Source organism: Helianthus annuus, chromosome 12 (genome assembly GCF_002127325.2).
Source record: "Helianthus annuus cultivar XRQ/B chromosome 12, HanXRQr2.0-SUNRISE, whole genome shotgun sequence".
Lineage (NCBI taxonomy): Eukaryota > Viridiplantae > Streptophyta > Magnoliopsida > Asterales > Asteraceae > Helianthus > Helianthus annuus.
The window spans coordinates 18,705,989-18,724,836 of record NC_035444.2 but is presented as its reverse complement, the minus strand read 5'-3'; positions in this window follow the sequence as shown (position 1 = coordinate 18,724,836).

The following is an 18,848-nucleotide window of genomic DNA, read 5'->3' as shown; positions in this document are numbered from 1 at the left end:
GTCCCGGCCATAGCGGACAATATCATGGTGAGGTTATGCTGGGCTGTTACAGATGGTATCAGAGCCAGGTACCGGACTGGTGTGCCAGCGAGGACACTGGGCCCCGTAAGGAGGGTGGATTGCAACATCCCACATTGATTGTGAAGGGGAATGAAGGCTTCCTTATAAAGGGCTTGATACCTTCACAATTTCTTAACATCGTCCAATCCAACTGCACAACAATATCATGAACCCTTAACCCACCAATCATCAAACCTAGCCATGAACTCTATATTACCAGATCATCGTCATGTACGTATCCGTATCACATATTCATTTAATATTCATAAACAATGGATAACACATAATACAAACATCAAACAGAATCATTGACTCTGAGCAGTGAATAGGAATGAATACAAATCATAGAGTTCTCATCCTGCAAGTTCTAATCTAATTGATTAGCAATAAAACATCAGAACCCTAGTTGATAAAATATGAGAGCACAGCCTCTAACAAAAGACCTAAATCCACAGTGGCCCTCAATCATCACACGAAAACAATCAAACAATGAAATAAGCAGGTCTAATTGGATAATCACATACTAACCGGTTACGAGATGAAACTAGCAAGAGCTTCTAGAGGGATGGTGATTGCCGCCGGGTGCAAGGGAGAGGAAGGAGAGCCTAGGGTTTTGCCGATTGTGATCTTGCGTAATGTTATGCGAATAGGGTAAATATAACTGATTCACACTTGGGCCTCACCTGGGCCACAAGCCCACATGGCGAATAAGGGCCTCGACGAAAAAGCATTCTTCGTCGCGATGTTAATGATGAAAATCCAGTGTTTCGTCGAGTAAGGGTGATGACGAAAGTCCTATGTTTCGTCGGGTAAGGATTGTGACGAAAATCCTATGTTTCGTCAGTTAGGAGGATGCATGAGTTAAGTTCATAAACTTTAAGCAGTTTATAAGTTAATAATTTAACCAAACAATAATACAATACACCAATCATATATCAAATGTGCACAAGTTACAATGCAAACGAATTATGAAAACACTGTTGTGAAACAAGTAACGTGTCGAGGAAAGACCTTGAAAACTCGGGTTGTCACATAATATCTTGATGGTAGTGTTATCTAATGTCGTTACTCGGGCATACTAATCCAACATAAGTGTCATAACGCACCATGATGAGTAATAATGTGTTAAAAATGAGTCACTGTGATTAATCAGTTTGATATTCAGTGGCCATGTTTGATCTAACGTGCGATAACCATCATAATAAACTCTTATGAGTCATAATGAATAATATGCACCCATCTTTTACTATTAATCATGTAGTTATTATGATCCACTACAATTGACCATTATCTGACATGTTTTTGCTACGGGTTTTGCTATGAATTTTTCTATCAATTTTATTACATTGTTTTATGAAAATTTTCTTTTCTTACTATTGTTATGAATTTTGCTACATATTTTAGTAAAATCAATTTACTTATTTTTACTATATATTCAATACTTAGTTTCTGGATTTTTGCTATGTTTTTACGGGTTTTATTGAATTATTATATGAATATCTGTTTTGTCAAATTCGTTACGGATTTTGCTTATGATGTTATTAATTTGTTTTCAAATATTTTCTTTTCTCGTTGTTGCAACGGATTTTGCTACGGATGTTGCTACAAGTTTTCTAGGTTTGATTTTACATAAAAAAATTCTAGGTCTTGCTTCAAATTTTGTTAGGCAATTTTATTTAATTATTTTTTAAATACCTATATTCTCGACTTTGCTACAGATATTGCTACGGATTTTATTTACATTTTTTTAGTTAATTTCTAAATATTTATTCCCATACATCTGCTACGGATTTTGCTACGCTGTTTTTTTTTTCTATTTATTTCCTCATTTTTCTACGGATGTTTCTACAAGTTTTTCTACATTTAGTTTTAGATTTTTTTTTTCGAAGATTTTGCTACAAATTTTGCTAGGCATTTTATGTAATTATTATTTAAATACTTATATTCTCAACTTTGCTACAGATTTTGCTACCGGTATTATTTAACTTTTTTTAGTTAATTTATAAATATTTATTTTCATGGTTTTGCTACGGATTTTGCTACCGATTTTGCTACGTTATCTTTTTATATTAATTTTCTCAGTTTTGCTAGGGATTTGCTGCGGATTTTGCTACGGATTTCATTTGCGACGGAATATCCGTAGCAAAATGGTAGCAAAATGTGTTTGTAGCTAATCCATAGCTAATTCATAGCCAAATTTGCGACCAAATTTTTCGCGTAGCAAAATTTCATAGCAAATGCCTCTTTTTGTAGTGTAACATAAACGCGCAGCCGTAAACACATACAACACTACGACAAAACCAAAAGATAGTTTTACTTCCATCATTTTGAAAGGATGTGAGAAATGGAATTATAGTGTAGTTCATTACAAGTTTACCATGTTTATATAGGCTCTTGTTGTTGGGGTTTTATTATTATTATATATATATAGCGAAAGTGTAAAATACAATATCCCTTAACGTACAATACGTACGATATAGTGAAATCGCATGTTATAAAAAAAACATGTTGGAAATCGCATGTTGGGTTTTTTCATGAAATCGCATGTTAGTATATAAAGCAATTTCGCATGTTGATTTTTTTAGCATAAATCGCATGTTCAAAATTGAATTCGCACCAGATCGGACGGCTGAGACGAACGCGTACATATTGTACGATAAGAGCTATTGCACGTTAACCTAGCCCTATATATATATATATATATAGGGGAAGGTTCATTGGAGACATTAAAAAAGTGGGGAACATCGAGGAACCGGCTCAAACGAACTCCGATTGGACTCATTCCAGCGGCGTTGGAACCGGCTCATCGAACCCTAACTAAGATCTCTTAACCCTAAACCCCGAAATCCTAACTCCTAAACTCTAAACCCTAAAGCTAAAAAATAAGGCTAAAACCTAAGCTAAACCGTAAAATCTAAACTATAAACCCTAAAAGCTAAACCCTAAAGGCTAAACCTAAAGCTAAACCCTATAGCTAAACCCTAAAGCTAAACCCTAAACCCTAAAGCTAAACTCTAAACCCTAAAGCTAAACCCTAAAAGCCAAACCCTAATATATTTAGGGTTTAGGGGTTATGATTTAGGGTTTAGGATTAAGAGATCCTAGTTAAGGTTCGACGAGACGGTTCCAACGCCACTGGAATAAGTCCAATCAGAGTTCGTTTGAGTCGGCTCCCCACTGTTCCCCACTTTTTTAGTGTTCCCCAATGAACCTCACACTATATATATATATATATATATATATATATATATATGTATATGTATATGTGTGTGTGTGTGTGTGTGTTTGTGTGTGTGTGTGTGTGCGTGTGGAGGGGGTGTGGGGGGTTTATTAGGGAACACTAAAAAAATGATTAACCGGGGAACACTCTTAAAAATTTAACTTAACATGTTACAAATCAATTTAAAAAAACAAATCCGGCGCTTCTCCTTACAAATACTTGAAAAAAAATCAAAAACTAAAAATATTAAAAAACAGTTAAAAAGGGCTAATTTTTTTACAAAAAATATTTTTTATTCGAATAGTTTCTACCAATTTTTATAAGGAAAAGCGTTGATTTTTTTTTAAATTGATTTTTAATATGTTAAGTTAATTTTATAAGATTTATATTTTTAACTATTTTTTAAACATTTTTTAAATTTTATTTTTTGATTTTTTATTAAAAATGTTTCTACTTGTATTAATAAGAAAAAGCGCCGGAAATAATTAGAAAAAAATAATTTTTAACACGTTAAGTATAATTTTTAAGAATGTTCATTGGTTCGCCACTGATTTAGTGTTCCCCAATGAACCCTCCCATATATATATATATATATAGGTACAGGATCCTGTAAAAAGTGCTCAAAGTGTGAGAAGTGTATTATAACACTATATATAATACTATATAACACCATCTAAACACCGTGTAATAATATGTAACACCATATAATACCATATAACACTATGTAACACTATATATCATTATATAACAAATATAACACTATAGGTTGTCTGATAGCATGTCTATGATAGATGTATAGTGTTATATTTGTTATATAATCATATATAGTGTTACATAGTGTTATATGGTATTATATGGTGTTACATATTGTTATACAGTGTTTATATGGTGTTATATAGTATTATATATAGTGTTATAATGCGCTTCTCACACTTCTCACACTTTAGGCCCTTTTTACACTATCCTCACCCGGGTTCGGCTACAAAGTCTAGTTTTCCTACAAAGTGTACAGAGTCATAAAACACCACAATTTCAGCATAAAACACACTCAAACCCCACAAATAACAAAGTGAAGATCACAAAAACACAATATCCAAACCCTAACAGTCCATAAAACTCCATCGTAGAAACTATGAATATAAAACACAACATGGTAATCAACATAAAACACACTAATGTTAGTCATTCGATAATCAAAGCTTTATCATCCAAAACACAACACAAAACCCACAAATATAGCGTTTTAGTAATCTATACTTTGTTATTTGTGGGCTTTGAGTGTGTTTTATGGTTGGCAGTATGTTGTTTTATGACTTTTTACACTTTGTAGGAAAAATGGACTTTGCATCCAACTCCCACCCTATATATATATATATATATATATATATTTAGGATTAGGTTTAAGAGTGAACACTAGTGTATTTGCGAATTGAGCGAACTAAACCTGGCTGTACACATGTGTAAATCAATGACCAAGAGTTAATGATGAAATACACTAGTATATTTTACGATTTGATGATGAAATCCAAGTCATACATGTGTGTAAATCAATGGCCAAAATTTGTTCATTCATTTTACAAATACAATAGTGTTCACTCTAAAACCTTCACCCTATATATTTATATATTTTTGGTTTTTCTATTGGCCTATTTCTTTTCAACGAAGAAAAAAAAACAATTACATTCTGTAACTCTTGGAATGTATTAGGCATAGCTTATTTATATTTTTTTCTATATTTTTATTTAAAAATACAATAATTCTAAGGTGTTTGGGTTTAAAAAATGGAAATGTTTATCTACTTATGTTAAATAAAATAAAATGTTTTATATAATTAACCATTTAGAATAGTCGATGGCTACGAGCCATTCTTTACTTAAACCTGAATCAAACTCAATAATATGTTCCACCTCAAATTTATGATATACAAAATTATTATTTTTGTTAGAACCATCAAGGGTATACAAATTAATAACACTTCCCAATGCCCACACTTAAAAGAACTTCATCTTTAATATCCCTCAACTTCGGAAGAAAAAACCAAATAACCTTCATACTATTTGAATTGTTAAAATCGTTTCTTTAAAGAAGCTATAGCTTGATCAACAATATATAAGAAATAATTTACTCTAAAATTCTCTTCAACTGTAAATGCAACTTCTTCACTACTTGAACTCTCATCATTTCTTTTTTTCCTTTTAATGATACGTTTTTATATACATATCGGATCAATATCCATTTCACTTGCAATCTCTCTAGCTTCATCAATTGCTTTTGAACAACCTTTTTCTCTATACTCCTTAAAGTACTTAATGATTCCCCCACTGATGACAACTTATACAATGATTCTTTTGATGTTAACAACAATTAACAGACTAACAGTTTAACAATTAACACTAAACCGACGAACGGGCCTTTTGAGTTCTGAATCTCCTGATCGATGTTCTTTTTCAGGTCTCTGATCGATGTTGTTCTTGTTCACGTCTCTGAATCTTTTGTTCGTAGTAGCCCAAGCGGCCCAGCTATTCAGCGTAGTTCTAATGAAGTAATGATGTTCGATTGTTTGTTACTCTGATGAGTTTGTTCGTCTCATCCTTTCAGATTCCAGGAGTCCATGAAATTGCCGTCATGTGTTATAATTTTTATTAGGAAAATTGGTATTTAATAAACCAACCTTTAACCAGTTGGTAAATAATAATCCAACCTACAGAATTGGTATATAATAATCCTACCTATCAATATGTTGGTACTCAATAAATTTCCGTTAATTTTTTTTAACTGAAGTTAGTTTTTAAGTTTTATTTATTACACAAACAGTCCCTGTAGTTGTAATTTACAAGTTTTAACTATTTTATAAACCTCAAATCAAGGAAAAGGAGGATTTTCGAGTGGTTTTTTTGTTTCATAAAATAGTTAAAACTAGTAAATTACAACTACAGGGACTATTTGTGTAGTAAATAAAACTTAAAAACTAACTTCAGTTAAAAAAAATTAACGGAAGTTTATTGAGGACCAACATGTTGATAGGTAGGATTATTATATACCAATTCTGTAAGTTGGATTATTATTTACCAACTGGTTAAAGATTAGTTTATTAAATACCAATTTTCCTTTTTATTAAAATCGTATTAGTATTGGGCCATTAAACCTAATGTGTAGTGGGCTAAATTATAAACCATTAAAAAATATTTGATAATGGGCCTATATCGAAATTGGTATGTGTTTACAATTTTTTTTTAAATCTCATGCCCCTCGAAATCACGGAACTTGTGCGAAAGTCCTCCTCGCACACCATCATAACCGGCATTGTCCACGATGTAAAACAAAAGCATGTATGACTATGAACATATTGCCTAGTGAGCAAATAAATAAAAATAAGAAAATATCAATAGTACAAAGTTTTAAAAAGGGTAGAACAAATTAAACCTAGAGAAAATGTAAAAGATCAATTTGATATTTCAATTCCAGAACTTTCTATAAAATTTATCTTTATAAATTATTAAGTGAAAAACAAGGTATTACTAAGGGTGGTACGGCGGTCGTGTGATGGCCACTTGTGATGAGTGATAGCACATCGCCGTGAGTGTGCTATCACGTGTGGATTAGGGAGAACTCATGATACTCAATAACACACCGCCGCGAGTGTGCTATTACGGGGCAAAGTGAGATGTAATGGCCATTTCACGGTTCTTATTAGGCAAAAAGTGGAAGATTGAGCGTCGTCATATTGCAACATGAACCAAATCATAGAGTGGCAAATTGCACTTTACTCTTTTTCTAAACAATTTTTTTGCTGTAAATCTAGAATTTTTAAGAAACAAAACTGAAAACTTAAACCCTAAGGCTAAATTAAATGTGCAACATATACATATGTTACACATTACATAACCCAAAAAGAGCCCGCTAACTTTATTATGCTAACAAGAGTTAAACCAAGTTTGGTTCACTTGCTGGCTGACTCGTTTAAATGAACCCCGACTTTTAACATTACATAACCCAAGTAAAAGTCATTCAATCTTTTGAGCACAACTCTCCATTATTGTTTGATCTAGATTCTTCAAAGTTTAAACAATATAGCCAATTAGTTGTCTCAGTTAAAAGTTAAAAACAGAGAGAGTTGGAGCTCGAGTCGGCTCATTTTAAACTTCAAATCGAGCTCGCACTCGGGCTCGTGAATAACCCTACCATTTAGTGGATTTCTTATCCTTCTTTGTATCACACATATAAAATGGAACAAAAATGGACGTATTCAATTGAAGATATGATTATGTGAGATTGTCAAATTAATCTATTAGTTCACCCCACTCATACCCCTCATTTATTTGCTTTTTACTATTCGTTGGAAGTAGAAAATATCCGGATGTATTCATTTGAAGATATGATAATAACCTAAGGTAGGGTCTGAGAAGGGTAGATGTAGACAGTCTTACCTATATTCCGTAGAAATAGAGAGGCTACTTCCAGTGAGACCCCCGGCTCGATTGTAGTTTTTATCAAGCCTTGGACCTAAGACACATAACAATCAAACAATCGGTACAGACATTGATTGGTGCATGTACCCCCGTGTCTTTCAGCTATTAACGGCACCACATGATGCATGATTAATCATCCGCCGCTTTTAACGTTATTTTCACGAAATTAGTAAAATAACGCTAAAGTTAGTACCATTTCACTTTTACCCAAGAACGCCTAAACATATATACTTTATATACATCATATGTGCACACCGCAAGCGGGGCATATGAAATCTTCAAATTAATCCAATAACTTACCTCGCCTCGATCCCTCATTTATTGTTTTTAAACCATTTGTCAGAAGTAGATCAAATACAAATGTATTCTGATGCGGACATAGAAGCAATCAAATGGTTCAATATGCAATTGATCCCATGTCCAAAAAGGTTCAAGACAAACTTCTTATAAATCCAAATTCAATTAAAAAGCTAATAACCCCTCTGTATTGAACATTCCTCACGTATTAAAACCCCTGTCAATTAAACGTAAGAACAAAAACTGATAATAAACATACTCAATTCAAATAAAACAAACCACAAGATAACTAGGAACTAAAACTTCAAATTCCTGCATCATACTCCCCGTCTTTGAAAAAGTGAAAAATCATCGTTGAGTTTTACCTCCGGTCGAAGGGAACATTGCCTACGGATTGATCTGAACTCGACCAAAAAGAATCAATATCTTTCAATGTGGGGTTCGTTATTAGATGACAGCCAAACGGATGCTGCTCTTCGTTTGCACCTTCGTCCCAGGACGATAGTGGACTTGTTGTCGGAATCGTTTTTATTAGGAAATATTAATTCCCTTGGAATAATATTATTCCTCCAGATCCATTCTAGATCCATTTCTTTTGTGTATATCAATCAGTTAGCTGTATCCTTATATAGAGGAGTATATGTCTCCTAAATTATTCTCTCCTTCTTGTATTTATAGCTATAGTTGTGTATTGTAAAATCAAGTTGAACCATTGTAATATTATATGGTATCAGCCTAAAACATTCAAGATCCTTTTTTCTATCCCTCTCCCACCATCTTCCTGCTTCTTTTTTCCATGGCAGCCGTCGACCCTACCGCTGTTCCTCTTCATTCCCTCAACCACCTCATAAACATCAAACTAACCTCCGCTAATTACCTCTCATGGGAGAAACAGATTTCCCCTGTTCTTGCCTATCTCAAACTCACCGGCCATGTAATTGGCGACACCCCAACCACATCCGAAACCACCACTGTTGATAACAAACCTGTCACGAACCCTGACTTCCTTGCCTGGCAATTAGCCGATCAAAAAGTCATCCTCCTTATCAATTCTACCCTCACAGAAGAGGCCATGGCCGAGACCATTGGCCACACTACTGCTCGAGCCGTTTGGAAAGCCCTATAGCAATTCATCTATTGAACGCATCCACAATCTCACAGACTCTCTCCGAACCCTTCAAAAATGTAACACCTCGAAATTTTGTGTCCAATGATGTGTTAACACGTGTCATTTGTTTACACGTGGCATCTGATATTAAATAAAAGACTAAAGTTGACAAACCTTGAAAGTATGTAAATGCGAGTGTTATAAATGTCAAACAAGGGTAGGTATACTGTATAGTAACCCTAAATGATGCTCGTACCTTCAAACGAATAAATCATGGATCGTACGGAAGCGAAACGCGGAAGAAAGTGAGAGATTACAAGCTGCAGGGGTTAACTGTGTCAACATGTTTAATTATACCTCTGAGTGACCCTTTGACGAACCCGAGGCTTTGTAACAGTAAAATACGCTCACTAGAATGCACTATATAAATTTCGCGAAGTTCCGTTTTAAAACGAGAAAGTTATGATCAAATTCGTATGAGAAGGGTTAAAAGCGTCAACAATAAAATTTAAGGCTTTTCGGATAATAAGTAAACTATCCGGGGGCTTAACAATGCGGGTAAATAACGCGAGGTCCTTAATTGTAATTAACCGAGGGCCAAATCGCAAAGTTACCCCTTCAAACCCGAAAGGTCAGGTTATTAATTACCTAGATTTCCTTAATCATTACAAAAAGATTTAAAAAGATTGTTTCTTAACACCTTACGGACCGTAAAGGTCATGCCTTACGGACCGTAAGGGAGCGCATGATTGCTTTTGATCCGCCTCTGGCTTACGGACCGCAAGGCCTAAGCCATACGGTCCGTAAGCGATGCCCAGCGACAGAAAGTTGGCTGTTGGCTGATTTAAACGGCAAAGCAATTATGGATGGGTTTTCCAGAGGCATGGGCGCCCCCTACTCGACCCATAGCACCTTAGGACACCTGCCCATCATCCATAAACACTTGTAGACCAATGTGTGATGATCTTGAAGCATTTCATGCACTATAAATAAGCCCATTGTGTGCATATGTTCACCACACCTCAAACACACTCTTCTGATCATCTCTGAAGCTCTCAAGTGTTCTTCTTTAGTTCTAAATCTTTCAACAAGTCTCTGTAAGTATGCCAAACCTTTTATGGCTTTGTTTTTGCTTAGTTTAGCCTAAAAGTCAATCCGTCGTAACTAACGATTGACTTTGCGATAAATCACAAATGGTCCAGTGAATTGTCGGATCAAAAGTAGTTATGTGTTGGTATTTATGTGGGTAATAAACCCCTAAAAGGGTTTCCCCTGATCACCACTCTAACTAGTTCAAATGTCGAGTCAAACATATGCTTAAAAAGTCAACAGAAAGTCATTTTGCGATTTCTTGCATAATCTGTAATGTAGATGATATGAAACCTGTTTGAACACTGTTTGAACACTTATAAAACATGATATTAAGTATATAAACGTATCTAAACTTGTTTGATTCGACCATTTGCTATATTGACCCGGTTCGAAGCCGAATGTCGCAAAAGTTTGACTTTTGCTTTGACCTCAGTTCTGACCAGGTTACATGATGGTATAACCCTCTGTGACCGGTTCGATGTCTGTCCGAGTCTTTTACGCATTTCCGTTAATCGCTTAAAAGTTGACCGTAACGCCTTTTTAAAATAAAACGAGTATTTCGGACACGTGAACGGACCATAACATTGCTTACTAAATTCTAAGCATGTCCTTAAAAGTTTCACGCCAATCCGAGGTCTAGAAAAGGATTTATGCTAAAAAGCGCAATTTAAGTAAACTTTTGTAATAAACGACGCAATTAGCATAACGCCTATCTAAACCAAGATTTCGTCACCAAAACTTTTACCCACTGTTATAAAATAATATTTTGGGAATTTTAAAGATTTTTAATTATTTTTAGCCTGCTCATAACCTGCGGTTATGGCTACGGTTCGGTAAACACCGAATATGCCCTTTTTGGCCAAAACTTGAGTTCTACAAGGTCTTTTGACCCGATTCCAGTTACTACTGATTTTAAATAATAAATAAAGTATTTTGGACTTTATAAACTGTTCGGGAAACTCAGATTTCCTGTAGAACTCGAAAAGCCCTTTAAAAGTTTTTAAAATGACCGAAAAACCCCTACGGGGCATATAACAAACTTAAGCTCGTTACGGGCCTCGCGGAAGGTATCCTACTGATACCACAACCTCTTTAAGGCATATTGACTTAGGAAACAAGCGTAGGACTCTCACGGTTACCCGTTGCGCCTATTGTGCGCACGGTTCGGCTTTTGTAACTGGTTTACATAAATTAGCCGAAACGGGTCAAACCATATTATTTTGACCCCAAAATCTAGAGTGTGAATATTGAACCCATATAAAACAAGTCTCTGAACTTGTTGGGGCAGAATCACATTCCATTCCCGGTTTTCGCCTTTCACGCGATTAAACCGTATCTATTCCTTGAAACTGACCGGTCTAGGCTACGGCTAATATAAAGACCCGTTAAGATTCTAATAGGTTATTTAAAACCTTTGTTCCAGAATAGGAGCCCCAGTAAAAGATATCTGTGATTTAATCAATTAAGGACAATACTTGCAAAGGTAAATACTTTTAACTTATTTTCCCTTATACGGGCTTGGGATACGGTAAAATATTTACCGCTTGATTGAGCATCAAATCTTCCATCGCTTAGGTGGTTAATTGAATAATTTGATCGGCTCATTTAAACAGTCTTGTTACTTAAAAGCCTTTGGGGGGTTAATGACCATATCCCGGATATCCTTGGCATCATTCGAAGAAATGGCCACGACCTCGACATCCCGGTGTAGGCGTACACCCGGCATTATGTCTATATTATTAAAAGACGTAGCCGTTGGATTACCCACCACGGTTTTACGCAATGTGGCGTGTCTATTGATCTTTAACCCGGACAGGATCCGGGCTACTGAATGCAAAGAAGGAACATGTAATTCGTTCACAAGATTATAATTTTAAATAATTTTCCCAAGTTATAAAAGAGTTTGTGCCTTGTGCATTCAAATCAATTTTAATAAACATTTTTCAAAATGTGTCGGTTGAATGTATTTACCAGTGTAAACTGACGTATTTTCCCAAAAAGATTAAGTGCAGGTACTACACGTAATCGGCTGGTAATAGCTCCCTAGCATCACGAAAAGTCTCGCAAGCTTGATGCTGTATCTGTTGAACAATACTTATTATTATTTTGATCCCCTGTGGATACATTCGACTTTTGTAATACACTCGATGTTACAATCAAAGGTTGAAGTATATTTATCTTTAAGCTTCCGCTGTGCATTCATATAATTGTGTGGTTTGACTATATTGTTGCCAACTACGTCACGGTAATCCCCCACCAGGCCCACCGGTGATACACGTGGAATTCGGGGTGTGACAAAAAAGGATCATCCTCGGTCTCGGAATTTGGTCGAAAGTGTAAAGCATTAGCCGACCAACTTGCGGCTATAGGGCATCCTATTAGCGACGAGGACAAACGCCATTGGTTCCTTTGTGGACTAGGCGCTTCGTTTGAAAATTTTTCAACATCTCAGCAAACCATTCGCCCGGCTCCTTCCTTTCGGGATCTCTTGGCAAACGCTGAAAACCAAGAGATGTTTGTCCAACAGTTACAAGGCCCTCAACCTCCTCAGGCTGCCTTCTATGCCCATCCGAACAAAAACCGTTTTTCGTCCTATCGAGGGAGAGGCCGTGCCTCTTCCTCACGTGGTGGCCGAAATTCCTCCTACTCCAAACGACCTCCACATTGCCAATTGTGTCGTCAAACTGGTCATTATGCCAGCACCTGTCCGCAACTTGCCTCCTTTGCTCAGAAATCTAGCTCATTGGATGCAAATCTGGCCGAGGCTTTTCATGCCCAATGCAACATTGCCTCCGACTCTCCTGACTGGACCGCGGACTCAGGTGCTACCACTCATATGTTACATTCAACTCAAAATTTATATAATTCTAGACCTCATAACAGTAACCTTCGTGTCACTTTTGGAAATGGAAAATCATCTCCAGTTACACACATTGGGAACACCAATTTAAATGAATCCATAACCTTACAAAATGTCTTGGTTGTTCCCAATTTAACAAAAAACCTACTGTCCATAAGTAGGTTAACAAATGACTCCCAAGTTGATGTCTTATTTTCTAATGATTTTTTTCCAAATTCAGGACCGAAAAACAGCGGAGGTTCTAGCTAAAGGCACGTGCGAAAATGGTCTCTATGTCCTCGATCAAGGTCACAAGTCTCTTCTCGCTGCGCTATCGGCATCACACCTGCGAGCATCATTCAATAAATGGCACAGTCGATTAGGGCATGTTTCGTTTGATACTATTTCTACTTTAAATAAACTTGGTCGTGTTTTTGTTACATCCATATTACCCAAACCTGGATTGTGTGAAGCTTGTGAATTATCAAAAGCAAAACATATACCATTTATTGACAATTCGAAACGCGCCCAACATGTCCTAGACCTAATTCATTGTGACCTCTGGGGACCCGCACCCGTGCCTTCCAAAGAAGGTTATCGATATTATGTTACTTTTGTCGATGATTTTTCACGTTTCACTTGGTTCTATCCCTTAAAAACTAAATCTGAATTTTTTACCACACTCGTCACCTTCTTAACCTTTGTTCAAAATCAATTTTCAACAACTGTTAAGGTTTTTCAAAGCGATGGTGGCACAGAATTCACCAATCACCAAGTACAAACATGTTTTCAACAACAAGGTATCCATCACAGATTATTTTGCCCCCACACACCTGAACAAAATGGTAGAGCCGAGCGAAAACACCGTCATATTACTGAAACCGGCATCGCCATGCTCTTCAATGCAAATGCTCCATCCAACCTTTGGTTGGATGCTTTCACTTCCGCCACCTACATCATTAATCGCCTGCCTACCAAACTTCTTGACTTCAAATCTCCATTTGAAGTTCTGTTCAACCAACCACCTACTTACTTAAACATGCGTATTTTTGGATGTCTAGTTTTTCCCTATCTTAGAGACTACACCAAAAATAAACTTCAACCAAGAAGTGCTCCTTGCATCTTCATTGGCTACAGTCCCAAGTACAAAGGATTTCGTTGCCTTGAACCAACAACCGGCCGTGTCTATACCACTCGGCATGCCAAGTTTGATGAAGACATACTTCCGTTTCACAAACACTCAACATCCACAAATACTTCAAACTTACCTATCACCAACTTTGAAGAACACATACCCACTCCTCCAACAAAACAACCTCCCCCATCCAACACAACAGCACCACCGTCCCACTCCACTCACTGCTTCCCTTTCTGTGATGACTCCAACCCAAATCCTTACCAATTACCCAATAATCCTACCAGCCCAATACCAACCCCAAATAACTTAGGCCCATCTTCCTACTCTCCTCACCCAGCCCACAGACCACCCATCTCCTTGAGCCCACCTATCAACCCACCCAATCTAACCCAACCAACCGTAACCCAACCTACGAACCACTCCCAAATACCTGAAACTCAACCTACTGCCCACTCTCACACCTCCAGCCCACCCGACGATCCTCCTTCATTACCCGAACACACCACCACCACCCAATCCAGCACTACTCATTCTACCTCTCAACCAGTTAACTCTCACTCTATGACCACTCGTGCAAAAGCTGGAATATTCAAACCCAAAAACTTTTCTCATCTCTCTCAACTCACCACTCACCCGCTTCACCACTCACTATTTTCCTCTCATCTACCCAAAGGCATTAAAACTGCCCTCAAAAATTCCAAATGGACTCAAGCGATGCTTGAGGAACTCAAAGCCCTTCATGCCAATCAAACCTGGACCCTCGTTCCGCATCCCCCCAACACCAACATCATTGGTTCTAAATGGATTTACCGAATCAAATACAAATCCAACGGTTCCATTGATCGTTATAAAGCTCGCCTTGTAGCCCAAGGGTTCACTCAAATACCGGGCCTTGATTTCTCTCACACGTTCAGTCCCGTCGTTAAGTCTTCCACCATCCGGGTTGTTCTCAGTCTTGCTACCATCCACAAATGGCCTCTTTGCCAATTAGATGTCAACAATGCGTTTCTAAATGGGCATCTAACCGAAACTATCTTCATGGAACAACCTCCGGGATTTGAAGACTCCAAACGACCCAATTATGTGTGCAAACTTAACCGTGCACTCTACGGTTTAAAACAAGCTCCACGGGCTTGGTTTCAAAGGCTAAGCTCTTTTCTTCTTAATCGGGGTTTTCAAAACAGTCGAGCCGATACATCCTTGTTCGTTTACAACCATCAAGGTATCTTAATTTATCTCTTGGTTTACGTTGACGACATCATAATTACCGGAAATAATCAGACTTTCATTAATAACTTTACCTCTTCTCTGAACAAGGAATTCAAGATCAAGGACCTTGGCTTGTTAAATTTCTTTCTCGGTCTCGAAGTTCAACACACAACATCGGGTCTTTTTCTAAGTCAAGCCAAATATGCTCATGATATACTCACCCGAGCCGGCCTACTGGAATCCAAACCCCTGGCCACCCCTCTCACATCCAAAGATGTTTTCACCTCCCAAGGTCAACCATTTCACGATCCCACTCTTTACCGCTCTCTTGTGGGTGCTCTCCAATATCTTACCATCACTCATCCCGACCTATCTTATGCCGTCAATCAAGCTAGCCAATTCCTTCAAAACCCTACGACCACTCATTTTTAGCTAGTAAAAAGGATTCTTCGATATGTTAAGGGCACTATGGCACATGGTTTAACTTTTGACCGTCCACCTAACACTACTTTATTAGGTTTTTCTGATGCAGATTGGGCTCGCTGCATTGACACTCGAAGATCCACATACGGCTACTGTATCTACCTAGGCAGAAACCTCATCTCTTGGAGTGCCAAAAAGCAACCAACCGTTTCTCGATCCAGTTGTTAATCAGAATATCGCGCAATGGCAAAAACTGCAGCTGAGATTATCTGGTTAACAAATCTTCTTCGGGAATTGTATGCTCTTCCACCGGGACGACCGACGCTATTATGTGACAACAAGAGTGCCTTGTTCTTGAGTCAAAATCCCATTTCTCACAAGAGGGTGAAGCACATTGACATCGACTATCACTTCGTTCGCGAATTAGTGACTGCCGGGAAGCTCCACACTAAGTTCATCTCAACCGACAAACAAGTTGCAGATATTTTCACCAAGGGCCTCCCACAACCATTAATCGACAAATTTCGCACAATGCTACGTCTTGGACCACCTCCGACTCGCATTGACGGGGGGTATTAGGAAATATTAATTCCCTTGGAATAATATTATTCCTCCAGATCCATTCCTTTTGTGTATATCAATCAGTTAGCTGTATCCTTGTATAGAGGAGTATATGTCTCCTAAATTAGTTCTCTCCTTCTTGTATTTATAGCTATAGTTGTGTATTGTAAAATCAAGTTGAACCATTGTAATATCATAGTTTTATCTCTTGTAGCATTTCACGATCGCGAACTCGTTATTGGAGTCTTTTGATCTTAAGATCCCATGGATCGGGACCTACTACATCACTGCCTCTGTCGGTGGTTCTTCAAGTTGCATGTAGATCTTTTCTACAAGCGATCACATGAATACAAAACACTCTTTGTCATTTCTTCTGTCGAGGATTCTACGGACATGTAAGTATTTACCTCCACATCGAGCCTTTTGAGAACCAAAAGTTGTGATACCACATGATGCCGATACAAAAGCAAACAAATGGCTCAATAAGCAATTGAAAATCTAGTGTCTAAAGATAAGAACAAAAATCAATAATGAACAAAGTTATTTCAAATAAAACAGACCACTAAATAATCATGTACTTAAACTTCAATTTTCTACAAAATCTCCATACACTTGTGTCGTATTCATTCTAAAATATGATTATGTTAACTTTTTAAGGAGGTGTTTGTTTTTTTTTGTCAAAAACACTTCAGAACCTCTTATGTCTATCCTACGCAGATCATACGCAGACATTTGAGTCAACAGTGTGTTTGTTTTCTGGGAGTGTTTTCATTAAAAAAGGTCTCCAAGACCTCTTCCTTAGGCAGATGTGACTCACATCTTCAAGGGTCTTCTTCTGCTCTTCAAAACAAAAGTTCTCCAAACCCTAGCAACTCCTCCCAACCGACACCTCCTCCGCCACCACCTCCACTTCCTCTGCCACCACCTCCTCAGGCGAGTGTCCCCGCGAAGCCCTCAGGCGAGTGTATCTCTCTCTCTAAACCATCCCCTTTCTCTTTCTTTTCTCCCTCTCTCTCTATATATCAAACGATCTGAAACTCCTCTATCTCTTTGTGGTTGCGGTGGCTACGGTGGTGGTTGGGTGTTTAGTTAGGGTTGGGGTTTCAGTGGTGGCGAAATTAGGGTATCGGTGGAGGTGGTTACGGGCGGTTGACATGGTGGGTGGGGGACGGTGGCAGATGGTGTGGGTGGGGACGATGGGTGGCCATGGTGCTTGTGGGTGACGGTAGGTTGTCGGTGAAGGCTGAAGTGGTGGTGGGGAGGTGGGAGATGGTGGTGGTAGATGAAGCTGGTGGTGGTAGATGAAGTTGAAGCTCTGTGATGTGGGGTTTTAAAAAGAGGTGAAAATAATTAAACATTCTTTTTATTACTCTCTGTAGACATTTGGTCCACATCTTCTCGTGTAGAGGTTTACAGATGTGGTCCGCAGACTGCGTACCTTTTATATCTGAAAAAACAATTACCACCTAAATCTATCTTATCAGGTCACCAACAAAAGTCCCTCATTTACTGCGTTCTTACTATTTGATAGAAGTGGGAAAAAAAGATAAGAATGTATTCATTTGAAGATATTATTATGTGAAATCTTCAAATTAATCCACTAGCTCAAGCCACCACTTTTACTGGAAAAATAAAAATGTTTTCATTTGAAGATATGATTACATGAAATCTTCAAATTAATTTATTAGGGTGAAGGATGTGGGGACATGGATTGGGTCATTAATCGTCACGTAGGATCATTAATAGATTGCTACATCATCCCTTTGCCTCATCCATTATGGTTTGCATAAACTAAACAATGGCAACCATGGGTCTTCTTTCCTTTTTAAATATTTTATTTTCCTTTGCACAAAAATAAATTAAAATAAGAGAATATTGGTTTGGGTCATGACCACACCCTTAGACCATGTGTAGTGGTTAAGTCAAATAATGCCCCCCACCATAGGGCGTTTTGCGACACGTGGCAGTTCAGTCAGCATGGGGCATTATTGCAAAAGTGGCGTAGTGGGAACAATGCCCATTAACGCCAATGCAATCATTTCACAGTTATTATTTTTTTTAATTTAAAACATAAAAATCTTCATTAATTTAAAATAAAAATTACACTACTTGAAATAAAAAAAAACAAAAAAAAACTGAAAATTAAAAAACTGAAAAAAATAAAGTTAAAAAAAAGAAGATGATCTAGAGTCCATATTTTTCTCGAATTTTTTGGCGATACATTTGCGCAAGAATCAACGCGTCGCCTTGGAGGTGGTCGATCGGTTTGGACAAAAACTCAATGTCCTTTTCCATTTGTCTCGCCTCTTGCATCTCGTTAAACTTTTTGGTTTCGGCCACTCGTTCTTTCATAATTCCATAACATTGGTGGCCGAGGTCGCGAATGTCTTGGAGACGACGGTTCATCTCCTCGAAATCTTCCTTCAACTCGA